The sequence below is a fragment of the Protobothrops mucrosquamatus genome, unplaced genomic scaffold (assembly GCF_001527695.2).
Source record: "Protobothrops mucrosquamatus isolate PMUCROS unplaced genomic scaffold, P.Mucros_1.0 scaffold9360, whole genome shotgun sequence".
Lineage (NCBI taxonomy): Eukaryota > Metazoa > Chordata > Lepidosauria > Squamata > Viperidae > Protobothrops > Protobothrops mucrosquamatus.
In genome coordinates, this window is record NW_015395151.1 from 1 (window position 1) to 7,696 (window position 7,696).

Here is a 7,696-nt window from a genome sequence, read left to right on the forward strand (position 1 = left end):
TATATCCATTACATAGGGCAAGTTTACTCTGGCAAGATTCTGTCTATATGATGTGAGCAAGTAAAGAACTGAACTTTGGCTGGATTGTTCTATGTTGTTCTTGGGCTGATGGTACCCCAATGAATAATAATAATAATAATAATAATAATAATAATAATAATAATAATAATAATAATAATAATAATAATAATAATAATAATAATAATAAAGTTGGAAGGGACCTTGGAGGTCATCTAGTCCAACTCCCTGCTCAAGCAGGAAACCCTATACCATTTCGGACAAATGGCTGTCCAGTGTCTTCTTAAAAACTTCCAGTGTTGGAGCATTCACCGCTTCTGGAATCAGGTTGTTCCACTGGTTAAGTGTTCTAACTGTCAGGACGTTTCTCGTTAGTTCTAGGTTGCTTCTCTCCTTGATTAGTTTCTATCCGTTGCTTCTTGTCCTGCCTTCAGGCGCTTTGGAAAATAGCTTGACTCCCTCTTCTTTGTGGCAACCCCTGAGATATTGGAACACTGCTATCATGTCCCCCCTCGTCCTTCTCTTCATTAAACTAGACATACCCAATTCCAGCAGCCGTTCCTTATATGTTTTAGCCTCCAGTCCCCTAATCATCTTTGTTGCTCTTCTCTGTACTCTTTCTAGAGTCTCAACATCTTTTTTACACCGTGGTGACCAAAACTGGATGCAGTATTCCAAGTGTGGCCTTACCAAGGCATAGTAAAGTAGTATTAATATTTCACGTGATTTTGATTCTATCCCTCTGTTAATGCAGCCTAGCACTGTGTTGGCCTTTTTGGCAGCTGCAGCACACTGCTGGCTCATATTTAAGTGATTGTCCACAGAACACCAAGCTCCCTCTCACAGTTACTACTATTGAGCAAGGTACCCCCTATACTATAGCTGTACATTTGGTTTTTCTTGCCTAAATGTGGAACCTTACTTTTTTCACCATTGAGTTTCATTTTTTTAGATAGTGCCCAGTGTTCAAGTCTGTCCAGATCCTCCTGTATCTTAAGCCTATCTTCTAGAGTGTTGGCTATTCCTGCCAGCTTGGTATCATCTGCAAATTTGATGATTTCCCCATCTATCCCCTCGTCCAAATCGTTGATGAAGATGTTGAAGAGCACTGGGCCCAGAACAGAGCCCTGGGGCACCCCACTACACACTTCCCTCCATGTAGATCCGGTTCCATTGAGGATCACACGCTGAGTACGGCCGGTCAGCCAGCTACAGATCCATCTGGTCGTGATGCTGTCTTAGAAACATTTTTCTATCTTATCAAGTAGTAGGTTGTAATCTACATTATCAAATTTCTTACTGAAGTCCAAGTAATTCCTCTGATCACTCATTTTGTCACTTGGTCAAAGAATGCAATAAGATTTGTCTGGCATGATCTGTTTTTGACAAACCCATGTTGGCTTTTAGTAATGACTTTGTTTGCCTCTAGGTGTTCGCTGATTCGTTGTTTGATTATCTTTTCCAGAATCTTCCCAGGTATACCTTCCCAGCTGTTCCATTTCCACGGACCGAAAGGAGTCGACATCCTTTGGCAAAAAGCTCTTTCAGCCAGCCTCTATAGACAAGGGGGAGCCAAAATCCAAGCAAAGAGCAGAATGGTAGCAGAAACAAAGGGTGAGGGGCGGAGGGCCAGGACCCATTGGCTGTGGAGAATGACCAGGGGAGAGCCAGCGGAGGAGGAAAGCTGGCTGTAAATGGGCTAAGACAGGTGGCTGGGGACAAAGAAGGTGTAGCCAAGTGTCTGTGCCTAAACGTCCCATTCTGCCCCACCCCATCCACAAAACATATATAACCTTATTTAATTATCTGAATTTAAAACCGAGTTGGAATACCACCATTCTTTGTCTTTATTTCACATAATTAATGTGTTTTTGAATCATCTTTTGCATTATCACAATTTTAATTCTTTGTTTGCTCAGTGTTTCCATCAGAGATTTTCAAACATGGTTGCCTCTGTATAGAAATACTCAAATCCTTTTCTGTTTTCCAAAAATTATTGCCACCATGTGTCCAACTGCAACCAACTCTTTTTGCTCTAAAGTGTCATATCTATTAACAAAAAACTTAAAGTCATTTTCAGGTTGAATATATATAATAAGTATCCATTCTTTATACTTTTTACAACACATGTAGTTTATACTGTTCAGTTTCCTTGAAGCTAAATGCTGTTTATTTTCACTGAGTGTCCACTAATTTTGGCCAAAGTCAATTTCAATGGAGTGTGTATGGGTGTGTGTTATCTAGATAACAATAAACCATAGGTTAAGTTTTTCTGCCTAGTCCCAGTATTGCTTTCAAACCATTGAAGAAATCTGTCTTCTCTTCTAACGCAATGTTATACATTTTTCAAGCTCTCCATTTGTCCATATTAGGTTACAAATGTAGTCCTATTTTAAATTTTCTCCTGGTTCCAACTACTCAGATTCCACTGAAGTACAAAAATTGTTTTATCTGAAGCCACAAAGGAGCCAAATTTTCTAAAATTATTTATAACTCTTTTTCTGCTACTGAAATATCTCCAAAGTATAAACCTATTATATAATACTGTCCTTTTATCTTTGAACCCTGAATTTTATCTTCATCATAAAAGGGATAAAAAAAAGTTTGAAGCGACGATGGATGTGCAATTAATTTAAGAATCCATCTTTTCTAAGCATTGAACTAATTCAGAATTGTTTCTGAATATATTCCAGTTCTTTATAAATACTTTGATGGAAAGATTAGTGCTTTAACCAAGATATTCATTCTTCTGACTTTATATAAAATATTATTTATATGGCTAGTGTCTTAAACTTATTGATGTTTTTATAGAGAATCTTTGAAATTGATTTTTGTAATATGTATAAATTCACTAATCATTTAATACAATTTTTGACATTTTTTGTTGGTAGATATATAGGAATTGTCTGGAAGATGTATAAGAAGTGAGAAACCAGAGACAGATTTACTACTATTATTTTAGCAAACCATGACAATTTTAATTATGATCACTCTTTTGAGCACTCTTTCTTTTCCTTAATTGAGTAATTAATTGTTTAAAGTTCATTTGAAATAGTCTGTTCAAATTTTTAGGAATCTCACTTACTAGACATTTTAAATTTTGTTTAGATATTTTAATCCCTGTATATTGTTTAACATAGACCCCACACATTTTTTGATGGAAAGAGACACTAAGTAATGATGCCTACTCTCTCCACTACTAGTTGCTATCACATTAGAAATCTTCGCAAAGAAAATTAGAGGAAATTTGCATGTATAAGGATTACAGTACATTTGATAAAATAAAACATTTTGCTGATTGTTTTAACCCCCTTAAAGCATTCTATAGAACTGCAAACATCTCTACAAATGTTGGCAAATTATCAGGTTGAAGAATTTATTTTTCTTGCTAAAACCTTGTACTGGCGGTGCAGTGGTTAGAATGCTGTATTGCAAGTTATTTCTGCCCACAGTCTGGAGTTTGATCCTGATGGAATTCAAGGTTGACTCAGCCTTTCAAGGTCAGTAAAATGAGGACTCAGATTGTTGGAGATAGTATGCTAACATTGTAAACTACCCAGAGAGTGCTGTAAAGCATTATGGAGCAATATATGCCTAAGTGCTATTGCTATTGCTATGTATCAAACTCATAACTGATTAAGCCTTGCAGCTCTGTTTAGCAGATCCATAAACATGCTAGTTAAGAAGAACTCCAATAATAAAAAGCTATTCTGTCAGCAGACCCAAGAGGACGTATTTTTTTAAAGTGAACCAATTAGATTGGCTCAGATTCCAAAGAGCCACAAAAGAGCACTGGTCTCTGGACAGATGGTTTTATATCTATCTGTCTCTCTATAAGGTTTTGGCAGATATTCTTCATTTTTAAACCAAAATATAAATTTGAAAAATATACATCTCCTACATTTTATTCTACTACTATTATTTCTGCATTACTTGCAATAATTGTTATTAATGCTATTATTAATAGCATATAAGTGTTGCTTGAGCAGGGTCCGCAGGATTGTCTGAGACACTACATATCCTCTTCACAACCTGATTTCCTTGTTAACTTCTGCGAGGAGGCTCCGTGGTATCCGAAGCAGAACATCCAGATTCAGTCACAGTTTTGTTCCATACAGTATTAACCTTGTGAACTCTCAAGCTTCCTCTTTCTGCTATGTATTCAAGATGGACAGTGATTAATATTTATATATATTTATATGCAAGGGTGTAGGTATATACATATGTTGTATATAGCATGTTTACATGTGTGTTATGTATGTGTACTTTTGAGAGCAGGCAACAGAATTTTATTTTTAATGTGTGCCAGTGTGCCTATAGTAAAAAATGACAATAAAGGATATCTTATCTTATTACTATAACAATTACTACATTCTGTTACTATTTCATTAGTATTACACAATTTCCTCTATGCCATATTCTATAGTATAACGATTCTATTATAATTACTAAATTACACACTATTGTATTACAATTATACAGCAGTTTTCTTCTTCTTACAAGTATTGTTCTGCCTTTATTTCTCTCTCTGGGATTTCTTCTGCTTTTTTCTTTTCCGTTAATGGCCAACTCCTAGTGCACTTGCAACTTTCCATATCATGATTTTACACTTGTACTCTTCCTTGCTCTGTCTCCAGAATGCAGGACAAGAAGCAATGGATGAAAATTAATCAAGGAAACTAGATTAAGGACTAGAACTAAGGAGAAATTTCCTGACAGAATAATTAATCAGTGGAACAACTTGCCTCTAGAAGTTGTAAATGTCCCAACACTGGAAGTTTTTAAGAAGATATTAGACAAACATTTGTCTGAAATGTTATAGGGTTTCCTATCTGAGCAGGGGGTTGGACTAGAAGACCTCCAAAGTTCCTTCCAACTCTGTTATTCTATACATCTTTTCTTCTGGACTATCCATTCCCTCTGAAGGAAAAACACTTTCTTTTATTCAGCTGCTTTACTTCATTTGCTGGTAGATGCAGAGTCTCAAAACACACAGTTCCCACACCTGTTTCAATTCTGCAGCTTTATTGGCAATTCTGCCTTGCTGACATTGGGGAAAATCGGAGGGAAAAAGGCAGTGCAGCTACCTGATTTTTTTTTTCTAAGCAGCCTGTTCTTCCACAGATACTTTATTGCTTAAGTACAGCTAGTCCTTAACTTATAAAACCATTCATTTAGTGACCATTCAAGTTACAACAGCAATTTGCAACCTTCCTAACTGGTTTCTGACAAGCAAAGTCAATGGAGAAAGCCAGATTTGCTTAACACGATTCACTTAATAACTGTAGCAAAAAAGTCATAGCATGGGGCACAACTCACTTAACAACTGCATTGCTTAACAATGGCATTTTTTGACTCAGCTGTCGTAAATCAAGGACTACCTGTACTCAGTATTTTTCTTATGTTCAGAAGCAAAACTTCTAACAACGGCTACTTTTGAATTCAAATCTCTGATAGTATAAAGATTAGGTCAAGAGCTCCCAATGTGGAGGGATCAGATGATGGCTAACTTCAGGAATTTGGAACCATGTTGTGTATGCAAAGTGGCAGCTAGAAGTCATTATCTATTTGCAAAAGGATTACTACTTGGGCAAAATCAGTTACAACACATAAATATGGCAACAGCAGACCAAATTGTTATTAAACATGCTCAAGCTGCATGGGGTAAAAAAAAAAATATGTTGACTCAGAAACATGGAAGAAAAACAATTAAAGCCTGGAACAGAGACATATAGCAATCTTTGATTGGTATGAATTGCAGCAGATAGAAATTCTGCATTATGTGTGACTTTTTCTGAGCAGAAAAATTAACCTAGCCATATTGGTGAAGTGTTGTAACTGAATCTATGTGGAGAGAAGTATGCAGTGAGGTACCTCAAGGCTCTGTTTTAGGCCCACTACTTTTCAACATCTTCATCAATGATTTGGATGAGGGGATTGATGGGGAAATCGTCAAATTTGCAGATGATACCAAGCTGGCAAGAATAGCCAACACTCCAGAAGATAGGCTTACTATACAGAAGGATCATGACAGACTTGAACATTGGCACTATCTAACAAAATGAAATTCAATGGTTAAAAAAAAGTAAGGTTCTACATTTAGGCAAGAAAAAAACAAATGCACAGGTATAGTATAGGTGGTACCTTGCTCAATAGTAGTAACTGTAAGAGGGATTTCAGAGTCCTAGTGGACAATCACTTAAATATGAGCCAGCAGTGTGCTGCAGCTACCAAAAAAGCCAACACAGTGCTAGGCTGCATTAACAGAGGGATAGAATCAACATCACGTGAAGTATAAATACCACTTTACTATGCCTTGGTAAGGCCACACTTGGAATACTGCATCCAGTTTTGGTCACCACGATGTAAAAAAGATGTTGAGACTCTAGAAAAAGTGCTGAGAAGAGCAATAAAGATGATTAGGGGACTGGAGGCTAAAACATATAAAGAATGATTGCTGTATAGTTTCATGAAAAGAAGGACTAGGGCAGGGGTGTCAAACTGCTGGCCCACGGGCTGGACGCGTCACAAGAAAACTGCGCCCACCCCATTGCCGGCAATGGGGGAAAAGCTCCAATACATCATGCGACGTAACATGATGTCGCAAGTTTGACATGTCTGGACTAGGGGGTGACATGATAGCAGTGTTCCAACATCTCAGGGGTTGCCACAAAGAAGAGGGAATCAAACTATTCTCCAAAGCACCTGAAGGCAAGACAAGAAGCAATGGATGGAAACTAATCAAGGAGAGAAGCAACCTAGAACTAAGGAGAAATTTCCTGACAGTTAGAACAATTAATCAGTGGAACAACTTGCCTCCAGAAGTTGTGAATGCTCCAACACTGGAAGTTTTTAAGAAGAGACCGGACAACCATTTGTCTGAAATGGTATAGGGTTTCCTGTCTGAGCAGGGGGCTGGACTAGAAGACTTCCAAGGTCCCTTCCAACTCTGTTATTTTGAATGTGGGATTGAGCTCCTGCAAAATAGATACTTAAAGTTGTGTCTGGTGTGAAGGCTGACATTTCTTTTTTTTTTTTTTTTTTTTTGGGAACGCTTCACGAATTTGCGTGCCATCCTTGCACAGGGGCCATGCTAATCTTTTCTGTATCGTTCCAATTTTAGTATATGTGCTGCCAAAGGCTGACATTTCTAATGAGAGCAACTTAATACTAGGAAGTAAGTATTGGTTAATGTTTTCTACAACCTGATTAGATTTAGATTGCTCCAGTGATATATACATTTTAAATTTTATGTCAGCTGAACGCACTACCTACAAACACTTTAGTTAAACCATTTAACTGTAATTTGTTCTAAAGTCAAAACATATGTAATCTGTAGTAAAAACTTTTCAAGAAGCTGACAATTATCCCTGAATAATTATCTACAAGGGAGTCTGGATAATTATACTGTTAGGAGGATGATATATTACATTATCATTTAAAATGTCATTATTTGCATGAATATAAAGAATGACACCTTGCTTTCTCCCCCACAACTTCTTCAGAGCTATGTTGCTGGGGATGACACAACAGCAGTCATTCCTGTCTCTGCTAAAAAAAATAAAGTAACATATTTTACTGTAGCTATCTGAAGGATTAAACTATTCATTACATTTTGTAAGGATTTACAGGTTTAAATATATAATCTACACAATGACATTGTACACCTACATATCTC

At 36.9% G+C, this 7,696-nt stretch overlaps 1 non-coding gene across 1 annotated transcript; it reads right to left on the minus strand.

Annotated features, from left to right (window-relative positions):
- Nucleotides 1-7,058: 7,058 nt before the first annotated feature.
- On the minus strand, nt 7,059-7,164 carry LOC114923727. Its single transcript, XR_003810698.1, has one exon. It is a non-coding gene; the product is annotated as a U6 spliceosomal RNA (small nuclear RNA).
- Between the last annotated feature and the right edge of the window lie 532 nt (nt 7,165-7,696).